The sequence below is a fragment of the Cimex lectularius genome, unplaced genomic scaffold, assembly GCF_000648675.2.
Source record: "Cimex lectularius strain Harlan isolate CLEC.00 unplaced genomic scaffold, Clec_2.1 scaffold276, whole genome shotgun sequence".
Taxonomy (NCBI): domain Eukaryota; kingdom Metazoa; phylum Arthropoda; class Insecta; order Hemiptera; family Cimicidae; genus Cimex; species Cimex lectularius.
Genome location: NW_019392850.1, coordinates 252,562 through 269,481, shown reverse-complemented (window position 1 = coordinate 269,481; position 16,920 = coordinate 252,562). Strand labels below are relative to the sequence as shown.

The window sequence follows — 16,920 nt, the reverse complement described above, 5'->3', positions numbered from 1 at the left end:
CTCACGATCTCCAAATAATCATTGGCTAACTGTCACTAAACACCACACAAATCCAAAAATGTTGAAATTAGGAATTTTTTGAAAATTGTGGATTATTCACTATTGATAAATAGAAACTCCTGGAAATTTTGCAATTTTCCTCAAAGGTTAGCTTCAATTAGTTTACAACGTATACCCACCTTTTTCAATTGCACTTCTGGACGGCAGTGAGTCGATGAAGGGGTGTTGGAGTGTGGTGGATAGGGTGGCAGGTATGCAGACGTCGTTCTGCAATGGTCCTCAGACTGACGCTGTTGTGTGAGGTATATATGTCGTGGTAAAAAGGTGAGCATGTGTGTACCTCCATGAAGGAATGTACATATTGCACATTATTCACGCTTTTCGAGGTTAAATATTTGAAATGATCCACCCCTTTCGAAATAATTTTCAGAGATAACAGATAGCTCAACAAGATTTACAGGCGTGTTTGAAATTATTTCAGCTTGGTGGAAGGGACAAAAGGGCGCAAGGGTTTGCCCCCGGGGTAGATAAGGAAGTTGATAAATTAGAGGCCTGCTGTGGGGGGGGGTTCCGTGTTTAATTTGTTGGAGAAGAGCCGTGAAGCGTTATTTGTTAGCCTCCGAACACTAATATTGTCACACATTCCCGAATTACACGGCCCCCCTGGGAAACAAAAGAGCAGAAACAATCAAGTCCAGATAAGAGTAGTGTTTTTAGGTCCTTTTCGTCGCTACCGGGCACGCCTTCCTCCTCATTCGATTGTTCGAAACCGAGGAGGCGGAATCGTACATATGGAAATCAGCGTTTCCTCCAGTCTAAGATATCCTTCATGCACGACAAGCCAGCCCCACTTCCACCATCACCAGGCAACCTGATCAATATGCACTTATCTCAGGATTTGTAGTCGTACAAAGCTGTATTCATGGAGTTGAGGAGTTTCTCATGAAAACAACCCTCGATTACGAATCAATCGCAATACTCAGACAATAAACTTTGTTTGTCTTTACCATTGATCGTCTAAAGATTGGGATGATTCTGTGTTGGAAGGAGAACAATCTTGGATTATTGTGATAATTGATAATGATTACAATAAGCAATAAGCAAATAACCATAAATAAGCAAAAAGCATCGAATAATATTTTTACATTTTCATGTTTTACATTGATGTATATATTTTTTCAATAAATAACATTATACTATAATTAACATATTTTGAAAGGTGTTGTGATTAGTGACCGTTAATCGATATTTATTTAGAAATCGTGAGATGCGGTCTGGTGTGATGTGGGTTTCAGAAAAACATTTTCTTTATCGTGCCAACGTTTCGATCTTTATTGAGATCATCTTCAGGGCCTGGGATTTACAATTATTGTTTAAATTTAACAAATACATGTAGGATGTGGAAAAGTGGCACGATAAAGAAAATGTTTTTCTGAAACCCACATCACACCAGACTGCATCTCACGATTTCTAAATAAATATTTTGAAAGTTTACTTTAAGAGAAACAGGTTTTTTTGAAGTAATTTATTCTGTAGCCTGTACTAATTTATACATTTATGTTACAAATGTGTTTGTTAAGTTTTAATTTCACTTGGTGAAACGTTCACTATGGTCAGCTCTGTTCCTGGAGGACAAGTGAGCTGACCCTGGCACTCGATACAAGGGTTTAAAGTATGAGGAGGTCCCGCGGTCATGGGGGAGGATGGGAAAGTGTAGACTGGGCTTGGGCAGTTTAGTTAAGTTGGATCCAGATATTGGAATGGAACTCCGCCTAGCGGATTCGTTGGCGAAAGGAATATTAAGGTTAGTTGACAATGAGGTTAGTGACGTGAAGAGGAGTATGGACAATTTGTCTGGGGACTTCTAATTGGATTCGTTGTATATTGGATGGTTTGACCCCATATCTCTGTTCCGTCTATCTAAGCGATTGCAGTATATTTTTCCATAAAGTTAGTTCGGTCAAAATAGATTTCGGTCCTGGAATCGTTGTAGTTGTCAACGTCTTCTAATAATCTGCTGTCTCGTACGCCTTGTGTTGAGATTTCAAATCAGTCTGCTGGCTAGCTTAATCTAGATAGCTTGTGTTACAATAGAGCGGATGGTAAGACTGTTTTGAAAGTATATGAAAACTGAGTTTTTCTTCATCGAAAGTTTTGTACCATTTCCTTTTTGCATCATCTCAATTTTTTCTTGGATTAGCGGTTCCAACCCTATCCTACTTCGGTAGTATTCGGGGTAGAAAGCAAAAATTGTCATATCCGTTGGTGGTGACAGCATTGGGGTTTTGGTCAGGGAAACTTGTCGGACGATGTATACTGTTCCAAAATGAATAATAATATTGCCAATTTTTGTAGGATTTTTTTAATTTTTATTATAAATTGCATTAAAATTTATTAGAAATTATTAAATCCACTAATTTCGTGGTCCGCTGGACCAATTAATGTATTACAATTAATTTAGGTTTTTAGTTGAGATAAAAAAGTCTATGTTTTCAGCTTAAAATATCCTTTCAAATAAACATAAAGTATAGGGTCGTATTTGCAATTGTAAAAGGCTGTACCCGTTATAATTTTCCCCCAAAAAAGATAACAATTTGTAACTAGACTACAAAACATTAAACACGTATTTTTTTTAATAGCGTCTTCGTTAAAGAGAAATTTAGTCGTTGGTACAAAATCACTATCTACTAGACTATTAAAGAATTTCGATTGATTTCTGGCAATATATTATGATTTATACGCTAATTAGTTTGGCCCGGAAAGTTTGAACAACCATCTATTTTTCAAACTTTGAATATGTTTAAATTACAAATTTCAAATAGTTCAAAAATATCCAACTGATTTGCTAGAAAAATGACATTGAAACTTAGAAATTCATTACTACAATACATTACTACTACAGTCATTTGTCGTCGAGAATCCAATCCGATTACACGACATTTGAAAAATGGCAAAAAGGAGGGAAAATTCAAAAGGTGGGGTTGAGATGGGAAGTTAGTGTCCGAGTGGATCGAGGTCACGATAGCTCAAGTGGTAGAGCAGCGGCGTATCTAGCCGAAGATCGTGGGTTCGAATCCCGCTCGTGACACTGACCTTTTTTATCTCAACTAAAAACCTTAATTAATTGTATTAGAAATTATTATTTTTTAATGAAGGAAAATTTAATTAAGGTATTACGAAAAATAACAAAATAAAAGGTTTTAATTCCATAATTTCGTTTATCGGACACAGTATTTTTTTTAAACAATTAAAACCATGTATAATGTCCTCTGTTAGCTAAAATCCCTGTGAACTCGAAGTTGGAGAGAATTTCACTCCATAGACATTGCAACGCTTCACTCAGTTGTTGCTGGTCAACTGGCTGCGGATGGTGATCGAAAAGCCTTCTCAGCATCGCATCCCACAGCAGTCCAGTTCGTCCTCCAGTGTAAATCCCAGCCCAGACGATTACACCGCCTCCTGCAAACTGTACTGAAGGGAACAACTGGAGCACTGTAAGAATACCCAGTTTTCCAAAAAGTGAGGACGATGATGTTCTGTAAAATATCGTACACTACGTAGTAAGTACAGTAAGTAATAATTTTTTGTGTGTACAAACCGACAAATTCTCACTCAACATACCTAATGAACAGTACTCTAAAATAATAAGGATAATAATCACCACGATAATGTGTTACTCCTATAAAAAAATAATCGAAGATAAGAGAAGGGGTTGTCAAAATATGACAAAGCTTCTTGTCATTAAATTATAAGCTTGTTTATGCAGAATAGGAACGATCATTAACCTAGAAGCTAATAATGGAATTACACACAACAATGGCGTTAATCTGGCAAATATCGCATTACTCTCACGAAACACAGTGTTGCCATTTATTATGGCAAAATATCTAAAACTTTTTTATTTGTATCTCTTAGAAACCAATAAATAATAGTTTTTCTTGGATTAATTTATGTCAATAAGATATGATAAACTAAGGAAGTTCATGTATATGATAAATCAATTAAAAGGATTTCCAATTAGGACAAAAATATATTATATACAATCTTTATCTAACCAATAAATGGAGTTACTGCATGGGGGGTTTACATGTAGATATTTTGTTGCCAGTTCATATCTTACAAAAAAGATGTCCGAAAACGCTATTCAACAGAAATTCAAATATACATCAAAATGATAGGGCCAATGAAGCGTATAGGTCGCGAGGTTACGCTTACGTAGTCCCTCGAGATGGGTTAAGGGAGTTGCTGGCTTCAGAGCGGACCACGAACGGCGGGCGGGTTCTGCATCAGAGGCGCACGGGGGTTAGGGTACCAGATCCTGTCTAAATATATTTTTATATATACGCACGGGGGAAGGGTGCATAACCATATGAACTGCCGGCCAGCGTATTTTCGTTCCAAGTTCAAGCCCATCTGCATGAGTACGAACTCGCAGTGGCTAAGTGGTGAGACCCCTAGCGCGTACCTAGAGAAGAAGCTGGGTTTGATTCGTGGCCGTGGACCGTAGTACGGCGTTGACCTCCGAATTACCTCCCGACCTCGCGGGAATCGAGAGGATCGGATTGCCGAGAGCGTACAGCAATCGAGGAGCTATGACTATGCCGTCGACGTCCCTCGAATGGGTGAGGAATAGTGGACGGTGGCGGATGCTTGTCGGTGGTGGTCGTCTGAGCTGCCTTTAACGTAGGCATAGTCTCCTCTAGGGGGTGGTTTCGATTCCACTAAAATCGAAACCGCTGCCGGATCGCATCCGGAGGTTTCGACGCTAGCGGAGACCTACACCCAGGGAGATAGAGCTGTCTTTATCTAAGAGTGCGTGGGAGCCTTTCGACCACTTTTTGGGTATCCCTTTACGCGCGGCACTGGTTAAGTGCACAACGTTAACTCACCCCCTCGGAAGGGGCAAGTGGGAGAAGTCGACATGTCGACAGCATGCTGCGGGATGATGTTGGCTTCTACACCGAACCTCACGGAGGAAACAGATTTTCCGTGCGCGGATTTGAGTCGCTCCTAACTTGAGAACCTAAACGTGTGTGCCTGACGGCTAGGTGCGCACGCTAAAGAACCTCAATGTTAAATAACATTGCGACTCCATTGGGATCGTATATACATAAAAATTATTATTTGAGGAAAAGGAGTTTATAGCATATATCAAATCCATATGGTTAATTTTTGTTCTAAAGAAAAAGTAAATTACTTGGGAACATAAGTTACAAGAGAAATTGTATATAAAATCAAATTACCAGTGAGAAAAAATATATTAGTCAAAATTCACCACTCAACAAAGCAACTATATTGTTAAATGAACTAATCTACAATCGATATGACCTACAAAACGTAAATGTTCATTTTTATAGCAAAAGAATTAACAAAGTGATAAGATAAATCAATTATAAACTTTTTAATTTGATTTCATAACTTTAACTTGTGAACTACTTATACACACACTTTTACAGTAAAAATTAAAAATCCTGCATTAGATCGAATATTTAAATATATAGATAGTTTAGTATAATCTTATTAAAACTATCACAAAATTAATACAGTCTAATCTCGATCACTTGAATCTCAGGGAGAAACTAAAAAAAATTGACTTATCGAGTTTTTCGACTAATCAAGGTTCGCAGTATTGAGCAGGCTAATCCACTCGCTGCGTCATTTTTATACCTATTGTTTAAAATTGTGGATAAGTTGTTTGGCGGTAGGCCGAATTCTTTGGCGATGTCGCAATTTTTCTTAATGCTTTCATCATGACGTTTCACGGACATTTTTCACGACAACAAAAACGAAATGAAAAAAATTAACTGTTTCATAAGCGTGAACTCTACTGCTCGAGGTTTGGTGAGGACTGTTAAGAGGTGGTGGCGTGAGTGGCCGGGCGATGACACGGTGCTCATCACCTTAAGGTAAAGGTCCCGGGTTCGAATCCAGCGGCCCTGCGTTCGAATCCGATATACTTAAAAATGGGTTTTTTTTTCAAAAACACCGGCACCCCCAGGGGACAAGGAAAATTTGTCTAATCATGGTTTTCATTTTGAAATGTTCGACTTACAGAAAAAAAAATGTGGGCAAACACTATAGGGAAAAAATGATTTATAAAGGAATTTTGAGTTATTAAGGTTCGAGGTATTGAGAGTTGCCTTTATATGTACACATTAGCCACACAACTCATGCAAGAATCTAGAATATCCTATCTTGCATGGTCTAAACTAAAAATAACCATTTACTAAATAAAAATTAAACAAAAATATAAATAAGACAATTGTTGAATTTAAAGAATTGTAAAAACTAATATACAATAAATCAGTCTTATCTTACCTTTTAATGAACAATGTGATTAAAGACAGAGGGTCTGTTCGGAATGTATTTCGTAGTTTTGAATTTGGAAGATGCAACTCGACAGAGATTCGCTTAAGTTCATTTGGCTTTGCGCGCTTTGTTTCTTCAATTTAATTTTCCTTCCTCGTTGCATATTCTTCGTCCATGTGCGTTTTCTGAACTTTTATCCCAAACCCGGAACTTTCCTTTCAACTTCGGAAAGTAATAAAATTGTCTTGCTTTTTCTTCTAATTCATTTAATAAAACAAGTCCTCTTCATGAACCGGAGAAGACAAAATATCAACGACTTTTTGAAAGTGGAAAAATAATGATAATCAGGTTTTTCTTCTCGTCTTTCTTTGACTTGCTCTGTTCTTTTTTTATTATGTTCCTTTAATACTCCTGTTACAATCTCTCATCGTCCTGCCATGTTGATATACTCCTGCTCGTCTCAGGCTCTTTGATTATTTCATTTATAATTAAAAAAGTATTATTAATCATTCAAAATTATACTTTTTTCCTGTTAAATATTCAAAACGTTCCGTTGATGTTAGATAATTCAGGACCAAATATATATTCCAAAAATACAAATATATAATACATTTTATTTTCTGCAAATGTACGCCGTTTTGTAGTTTAAAAGTTTGTGTTTTCAAAATTTGTAATTAATATAGGGTGTTCTTTTTACATGGCTCGGCTGAATTTCTCTTGAGCCAATGACGCTATAAAAAAAGTGTTTAATATTTTTTAGTCTAGTTTCAAATTTTTACTTAAACAAAAATTATACAAGGTACCTCAGGCCCAGTTCATGTTCAAAATTTTAAATAAAATCCTATACAAGCAGACACACCATTGTAACGGATCTTATACGCTGAAAACAATGGTGCAATCGGATTTTAAATTGGTCAAAAAATGACAAAGTTATGGCCATAAGTAAAAAAAAAAGAATCTCATTTGGTTTTCTATTTATTAATCACATTTCATTTTCGCACTGCCTGCCTGCCTGCTTTGCGTAAAGATTCAAATGTTTGCTCGTTTTGACTCATCTTCAAAGAATTGTGTGCGGGTATCCATCAAGCTGGAGAATCATTCTTTGTCGTCGTGGCAGAGAACATCATCAGTGTTGGTAAAACCCCCCGAAAAAATTAAGGAACTAAGCACCATTAAAATTATTTTCGTAGAAATAAGACCCAGTTAATTTATTTCCGAGAAGCCCACACCAAACGTTGATACTGTTGACCATCTGATGATGACATTAGTCCGAAATTCTTGGATTTTCCTTGGTCCATGTTCGAAAACTTGGATTCAACAGTATGTAGAATGAATGGAAGAACGTTTTCTTCAGCCTCCTAAATCGACATTTGTGCGGGGTACGTTGTACCAGATCACCGATGTAATGGATAACTTCTTCCTTGAGGCAGTTAGCAGAGTGGACAGTCAATTCAAACATGGCGCAGCAGGATCGGATCGAATTTTGGCTTATTTTCTTTCGCTTCCGGCTGACGTCATAATCAGAGTCCCGAAGTCCCTGGACAAGATGAGAGCAATACGGCTTAAAATTGTAAGTCCGGAGTACATCTTTAATTTTATTGTGTGTGGTGTTTAATGACCGTTAATTAATTACAGATCGTGTCCCTCGTCTGATGAAGGTTTAGAAAACATTTTCTTTATGGTGTCAACATTTATAAATTGTTTATAAATCCCAAGCACTGAAGATGATCTCATTAAAGATCGAAACGTTGGCACGATAAAGAAAATGTTTTTCCAAAACCTACGTCACTCCTGACCTCATCTCACGATCTCCAAATAATCTAATTTTATTTTTTGAAAAACCTAAAACCCTTTTAACCTTTCGGAGAGATGAATTCGGATTTTTACATGCAGTAAAAACAAAAAAGAATTAAGATTTGCCCTCATAATGCGAGTTTGACATACAATGCCCGAATGTAAAAAATAAAGGCAATTACGTTTACTTTAGAGACGAAGAAAAATTATGTATTGAAATTAACAACGAAACAGATGAAATGCGTTTTTTCAAACTTTTTGCCATAACTTTGTCATTTTTAGACGAATTTAAAAAACCGACTACACTATTGTTTTCAGCGTAAAAATATTTTCAAATGATGTGTCAGGATGTATAGAGTCGTATTCGAAATTTTGAAGTTGAACAGAGCCTAAGGTGCCCTGTTTTATTTCTCATAAAAATGTAAAAATTTGAAACTAAACTAAAAAATATTAAAATTGGTTCAAGAGAAATTAAGCCTGGCCTTCTATAAAAGGACACTCTGTAGACATATTAGAAGAAAACCTTATTTTATAATTATTAGTGCCCTTCGTTTCTAGTATCCTTACTGATTTACATAGCACTTTCAAAGTTGAAAGATCTGATGTTAGACCGAGCATCCTTGAATTTATGGACATTAAGACTATTATCGCAAAACTGAACTGGTCATGATAATTATTTCCACTTATTCGGACCATCTAAGTCGCAATCGTTTGTATAATGCATTTGAGTTGAGCAAGGCCGTTGCCATATTCAATTTTTTTTTGTGTGTCGGTGAGCTAAGACCCTTTCAAAGCTGTCGATCAGTCACTTACAAATCAACAAACATTGCAAAACGGTATAAACAGAAACATTCGTAAATAATTTATTAGCCTCAATCCATAACGGTTAAAAAGCATTCTTATTTTAATAATTACTTAGCCAAATACTTTCTGTATGCAGGTGATATTGCATTATATGTATGTAATAGATATATCTGTTGTAATTAATTGTTTCCTATTGGATATCCGATCTGCACACAAAAAAGATGAAAATACGTAATAACGTGTTATTACACGTCCATGTGTCAAAGTTTTTCTTCTCAGCGATCCCGTTCCGTTCAACGAGTAGGACGATGATAAAATTTTACAAGTGACCGGTTTGGTTGCGTCGTAAAAACGCGTAAATGGTATATCATAAAAATCCAAACATAAACTTGAGGTTTTGCTCAATTTTTAAAAATTGATTTGGAACTTTTGCGGCTTATCGAGAGAGACTGAGAATTGATTCAGTTCCTTTATCACAACCTGCTTGTGAAATGTAAGGCAGTATACCTTGAATAATTATTTATTAAGCCAATGAATTTATTATGTGTAGTTAATGAAATATACTATTCATCGTTGTTTGTTTACAATTTTGTTTCTTCAGCTTAACTTTGATGTCTTTTTGCTGAACATTTTGAAACTGTAAAAATCCTTTGTTATTGATGGTCAATATTGCATGAAACGAGTAGGTAATTGTTGATTTGTTTTCGATTATCTTTGTTGGCTGAGCTGTTAAAGCTTCTCGTTGCTTATGAGAACTGAAACCTTGGAGGAAACCAGAACTGAAGATCGCGCAAAACACGCGTTACAGACCAAACCAGCGGTGACGATTTTTTTCCTTTTCTTAATGGAATCAGAAAGTAGTCATCTGGAGGCACGGCAAAGCAATAGATCAACTGCTGTTGTTCCAAACAGCATGATGGATTTTGAGCGTGTCCAGTCGGATTGCATTTTTCCTTTACTTTGCACGAAAGTTATAAACGTTTTGTATGACTTTAAGGGAATTACGCCCTTGCTGTTGCACGCCAAGCCCTTTCCAACCGGGAAACACCCAAGAATTCTAGGCGACGAGGCATTAAATCAAAAAGAAACGAATTATATTATTTCATTTGGTTATATAAACTGTCACTGCCATGGGTATGTATACGGGCAACTGTTTATTTTTTAATTATCTCTTTTAAATATTTACTTGTGTACTTTTTTATAAAAAGGAGTAATTAAAATTCAAAATTGCTTTTTAAAATTATTTCTTTTAAATGTGGGACTCCTTTCGTTTTATTTATCGGTGGGAACGTAACGTGAAAAGGCGAAAAGAAGTAAAAGGGAAAAGTCACGCCGCAACCCTCATCGTTGTAGAAAAGACGCCGCCATTTCCAACTTTATTTATAGCAAGTTTCATGTACAATCAATTTTCAGTGAAACATTTTATTGAAGAAATTAATTGAGGGCCTTAAGAAAACGAATTTCCTCAGGTTTCAAAGGAATACAGAGAAAATTAAAATAAACTCACTATTATTCCTGGTCCGCTTGACCAATTAATATCATTCAATTAATTAATTTTTAAGTTGAGATAAAAATGTCAGATTCACGAGCGGGATTCGAACCCACGACCTTCGGCTTGATACGCCGTTGCTCTACCACTTGAGCGATCGTGACAGATCGTATTATTTTAACAAAACAGTCATGGTTTCACATGTCTAAAATCATATAAAAAATTAACCACAATTAAGCAATTCATTGTAGAGTTAAAACCTTCTTTGGTGATTTTTATTTCATGTCCAGATTTCTACAGCTTTTAGAATAATTATACGTCAGCTGTAACTATGTAATTAATTGTGAAACATTCCGTGTTATCTATGAAATCTATATCTTTACTAGTATTGTAAAGAGAGAAAGTTCGTTGTAAGTAAGAGGTAAATTCGAAATCTACTGGTCCGATTTGTATGAATTTTTTTTAGAACTGTTCCTTATGTTCATAGGAAGGACATAGTTACAGTTTTGTCATGTTCCCCTCGATCACTAACCTCCCATCTCAACCCCACCTTTTGAATTTTCCCTTCTTTTTGCCATTTTTCAAATGTCGTTTTAGCTATTTGATTCTCGGCGACAAATGAAATGACCACGGAGAACTTTAGTGAAGTATACTTCATGTTAATTCATTATTGGCAAAAAGGACGGAAAATTCAAAAGGTGGGGGTTGTGATTGGAGGTTAGTGCTCGAGGGGATTGAAGTCGCGATTGCTCACGTGGTAGAGTATCAAGCCGAAATCGTGGGTTCGAATCCCGCTCTTGACAATGACTTTTTTATCTCAACTTAAAAAACCTTAATTAATTAAAATAAATACATATTTATCAGATACAATTACATCAGTATCCTAAAATGCAGAAAAAAGTACAAATTACGCCGACTATCTTCCAAAAGCTTCCGGAAGCGAGATGATGAAATTATGAAAAAGCAACAGATTTCGACTGGAAAAAATTCGATGGGAACCTATTTAAAATTAAATGATAGCAAATATTTGCCAGGCACACAACGGTTTCGCAAGGTGAAAGAACTTTTTTTTAAGAAAGAAAGAAAGTAAGTGTGAGAGAGGGCGGGAGAGAGAGGTTTTTCCAATAAAACTATATCCTCATCTTACAGCAAGAGGTGATAAGAAAACAATCCAGTCAATGTATTTGTTCCTCAATGTATTTGTCTTATAGATTGACGTTCCGTTGACTTTGTCCTTTTATAAGCAAACACCTTTTTGTAAAAATATACGGGAGAAATTATCGCAGGAATTGGAGGAGAAGGGCAAAGTGTAAATATTGAACAGGGTCAGATATCTTTTAATTCTGCTTTTTCTCCCGGCACAGTGGAAACGCATCAATCTTGTTTCATTTATCTTCTGGCCGTTTCATATTATCTCATTCATCACCGGTTATGGTCTTAATTTCTATTTATACGCAGTTAATCGAGTTCCATTAATTAACGTTTGGTCGTTTTATCGATTGGAAGGAATAACAAGGCTTTTTTTCACCCAGCCTTCACGCGAGGCGTCACATTTCAAAAATGGCAATTTATTGTCAGATTCGTACAGTTTGTCAAGTCAAATTTACGTGTTTGGCATTTTTTACGGCCGTTTTTTGCGTTTCGAATTGATTGGACGAACGTTGAAAATATTTATTTTCACATACTACTTGTTGACATTCTTATGTTGAAAAATTGGTGAAATTTATTTATTGTTAAATTATTTCTTTAATGCATCCAGGAACAAATATTCGAAGAAACCTTACTATTTCCTTATAATTCAAATTATGACCTACATATTCCAGTTAGAGTTAAATTAGATAATTTTTTAAACATAAATACACGCGTCGAGGAATATTGAATATTCTGGAGTGAGTGTGAGACATCTAGAGAGTGAGGGTTCGACACCTCCTCCCCGTGGAATATCGATACTCTGGAGGAGTGAATGTGGCAAGATTTCTAAGTTTGTATCGGGTGTATGTTCATTTTAATTTATCGGAAGGAAAGTTGTTTATTAGCGTGAAAGGAATGGGTGGTTTATACCCGCCCGAGAAATATCGAGTACTCTGGGGTGAGAGGGTGGCGTCTAGTGAATAAAAGTAAGTTATTATTGAGAACGGAGTGGTTTCAACCTAGCCCGAGGATATGGAATGCTCTAGGGGAGAGAATGTAATATATATAAGACTAGACTTCTATGTATCGGGTGGTGATGTGTGTATTGTATGTTTTGTATTTATTCTGTAGTTGACAACCTGAGGTAGAAAGGAAAGGCTATCATTTTAGGATTTTTACGTAGTATACAGATAAAAGCGGAGAGTCAGTAACCGTATCGAGACGCTCAAATGGCTGCAATTTAAAACAAAATACGCGTGAAAGACCAGAAAAAGCAATGAAAACACGTACAGAACCGGCGATGACCTCAGCGGTCCGTCGGCCCATTAACTTATCACATATATACTTATATCTACTTACACGCATACACGCACGCGCGCGCGGCAAACCGACAGTCATCTTATTTGTGTTCTTTTAACAATACTAATGTAAATTATTTCAGACGATAATTTTTCTTAACACCAACGCAGAGGATTGTTAATGAAAACTTCAAACAATATTTATCTCCTCTAACCACTTGATCTATTGTGACTTCGATCCACTCGGACACCAAAACCACAAATAGAGACCACAAAAAGAGGGAAAATTCGAAAGGTAGGTTGAGTTGGTGTCCGAGTGGATCGAAGTCACGATAGCTCAGGTGGTTAGAGGAGCGGTGTATTGAGCCGAAGGTCTTGGGTTCGAATCCCGCTCGCGACACTAACTTTTTCATTTGAACCGATACCTTGCATAAAAGGTTTAAATAACTAAAAGAAGTTATTGGTCAATCAGACCACGAAATATAATGGATTTAATATAATTAAAGAATATAAGTTCAAACTAGAGGACTGTCTCTTCTTTTATAAACATCCATTTAAACATTCTGAATTTTCTTAGTTTTTTTTTTTTTAATATTTTGTTATTTTTGTGTAAGTGTAATTATCAGAGGGAGTTAGCAATACTTAAATAAGCCTGTATATGAATTTTAACAATTGATATTGAAAAATATAAACCATTGACTATCGTAAAATTAGATAGTGACTACGGTTTTGTTAGTTTCAATAAATTTAAAACAAACTTGGTTAGAATAATGGTGTCTAGGTCAGAATTGTACAGATACAAACGTTTAATTGAACAAATGGAAATGAAATTAAAAAAACCTCCACAAACTGTCGACAAAAATAAACGAATTCCCATCAGATTATGATTGTAGTGAATAAAAGATAAAATAAAATTATGGTTTGGATCTGAGAAAAATACATGTTTGTGTTCGATTTCTCAACGCATATGCTTAACATTCAAAACAAATTTATTATTATGTCATTCCTTTAATTTTTAAGGTAATGAAAGTAGATAAGTTTTGAGGGACGTCTATGAATTTTTTTTAACAACTTATATTTAAACATCCTCAACGTTTCATTTTAATTTTAAAAAATATCTTTTTTAGTTTGTTTGTGATCATTTTGCATCTCGCCTTGCTTTTCTGTACTTTCAACCCTGACTCAAAACATCCAGTCCATACAATTCTAGAGGACATAAACGTAATTTTTATTATTCGGAAATCGTGAGATGCGGTCTGGTGTGATGTAGGTTTCAGAAAAACATTTTCCTTATCGTGCTAACGTTTCGATCTTTATTGAGATCATCTTCAGGGCCTGGGATTTACAAATATTCTTTAAATATAACAAATACATGTAGGATGTGGAAAAAAGTGAATTTAAACAATGCAAAAAAATATTTTTTATATTCAATCAAAGTATTTCTACTCACTAATAATTATTACTAATTTTTATTTATATGGCAACAAATATATAATATTTTCAACATTGTAGTGTTTTAGTTTTGAAATGAAATGTTAGTCTAGTCTGCTTCCTTCTAAAGTTTTTAAATGGGGAGATGTGATAATGGTTATATTGAATGTATATTTGTGGAGTACTCGAAAAGTTCAGGGAACGAATAGAGAGGTTACACCAATATTTCTATTTTGCCTGTTCTCCTTCCACCCCGTTAAATAATACTTGATTTTCCCATTTATTTTTTCCGAATGGCAAATCTGACGGCCGGATATCCTAAGAGGGTCAGACGAGTGAGTGGAAATTTTTCTCCATAACGTGCGAATGAAACTCGACCAATTGTATATTTATCACGCCATCTGTAGTCTGTCCGGCGTTCTTTCTACGGAATATTAATGGTCAGTTTTGTAGTTACTGAGAATAGAGATGGAAATCCTATTCACCTTTTATTTATGATTATTGTTTGTGTCAGTGCATCCTGGCAGTATTTTTCTTTTGCCGAGCGAGGAAAACCGTCCGATCAGATCAGGCAAATTATTATATTTTTCTTGCGGAAAATAATCATAATTTTCGTTGCTTGCAGAATCATTAAAATCACAATTAATAGAACATAGTAATAATTAGAAAAACAGACAGAAGGAAGGGGTGCTCGAGCCTACTGAGTCTTATCATCCTGGAGCCATCTCGACAATAACGACTCTTTACGTTCTCATGGCATGAGGTTTGACAAAGTTCGGACCAGGCTCGCCAAATAACACGCTGTGGGTCCAAGGTTTCATAGGTAGTCATATGACCAATATAAGAATATATCAGACAAACATTAATTTTTTGAAATCTACCTAATAATCTCTCTCCTTTTGCATATTGGAAATACTGACGGTTCTTTCTTTTTTACCCAAAAGATGTTTGCGTAGAAAATTCAGGATAAACTTGCTAAGGTTTCAGATTATTCCTCCTGATTTGAAATACAAGAAGAAGAATTGGAATTTACACAGCGACCTACAAAATTTATTACTTGTCTTCTGGCTATATTTCAATGCCATGGTTTCCCTTATTTATTGCCTATTTCTCGATTTACACAATGATTCGAGATACGCGCAAATAATGAAAGGCGAATCCAGGTCGGAGAAGGCGAGAGTGAGAGCTGGAACCGGTCTGCGGCCGAGTGGCATCTTCAGTTGCATAAGCGATGCTTGACGAACCCGAACCGAGACGATCGTCAGTAAAGGACCAGTCCCGGCCGATCTGACGTCATGGGAAAAACGACCTCCATATCCAATTGCATATTTATGCGCCCACCGTGCGTATCCCACTTTCACTGGCCAACATTTATGATTGGTTATTGTGCAATGAAAGTTACACGACGGACGTGCCACACTTACGTTTTCTATTTTTTTTTTTTTTCGGTTTTAACATTTAAAACGTCCTTTTAAGTTCGAATCAATAAAATTTGTAATCTGGTTAATTGAAGCAGGACATTAATCTTATTGGGTATTTTATCGTCCAGGTCTTTGAGACCAATTATAAAATGGTAAAATCGGATCACTGTTCCTACCCTATCGTAGACAAACAGAGGAAAACACTATAGGAGTTCATCAAATGAAATAAGTGACAATCTTATATTGATAATTTATCCTATGAACTCATAATCTCGTTCGACTTTGTCTTAAGAATGAAGGAATAACATTGAACAATGTAAACTCAGACAGGTATTTTGGATGTCTTAAGAATGAACGAATAACATTGATCAATGTAAAATGAGCAACGGTTATTCCGAGCAGGGATGGCGAAAATTAGTCAAGAGACATGACCAAGTAACTCGGTGTTCCCAGAAGGCGCATGAAACGATTAAGTTTTGCCTCGTCTGGGACAATGACGTGATCCCATCAACCGGCAATCTGGAAAATTTTGGGCTATTTTTTTGCATTTGGGTTAAAAAGTCCACCACTCCGGCATAAAATTAAATAGAAGATATGGGCCAAAAGATGAGAGGCTTTCTGAAAAATGTTGGGGTCAGTATTGTTCGTCAGTCTGAAGGTAATTTGTGATATTTCTACTTGGAAGCACAAACAGCGTGGATAAACTCAATGACCTGTATCGGTTAAGGGCTCATTTCGCTTAGGCTTAAAAGTACTTATATATGACGTGTAGATTTTTAATAAATAGGTGCATAAAATCGAAGATAAAATCGATTTTGTGGGTAAATGATGGCTTGGAATTTATCGTCCTAACATAATTTTGGAATGGGAATACCATACTAAACATACATACCTAGAGTACCATACTAAATTAGGAGATGAAGTAGTGGAGGGATCGAGAGAGCGAAAGCCTTTGCAAGGTAAGGTTCCCATGCCGATAGGTCCTGAGCCCTTCTGGCTTAGGTCTTCACGTTATCTAGGGGTTCCTTAGACAAAGGACAAAATGAAAATGAGGAAACAGTGAAATTAACTCATGGGGCATAAAGAACACAACGACCAAATTTTCAGAAGTAAAGAAACAACAGAATGCATCAAGGGAAGCAGGAAAAAACTTCGGAACCTAACAGGATTCTTAACATGACACTGCAGACTGAGTGTCATCTGAAGAAGATTGGTATTAAGGCAACACAGCACGTGCAGATTC

The 16,920-nt window shown here is 36.1% G+C and overlaps 1 protein-coding gene across 7 annotated transcripts in view; it reads left to right on the top strand.

Annotated features, from left to right (window-relative positions):
* LOC106673148 overlaps nt 1–16,920 on the top strand; it is a 472,569-nt gene that overhangs the window by 227,177 nt on the left and 228,472 nt on the right. The window lies entirely within an intron of this gene.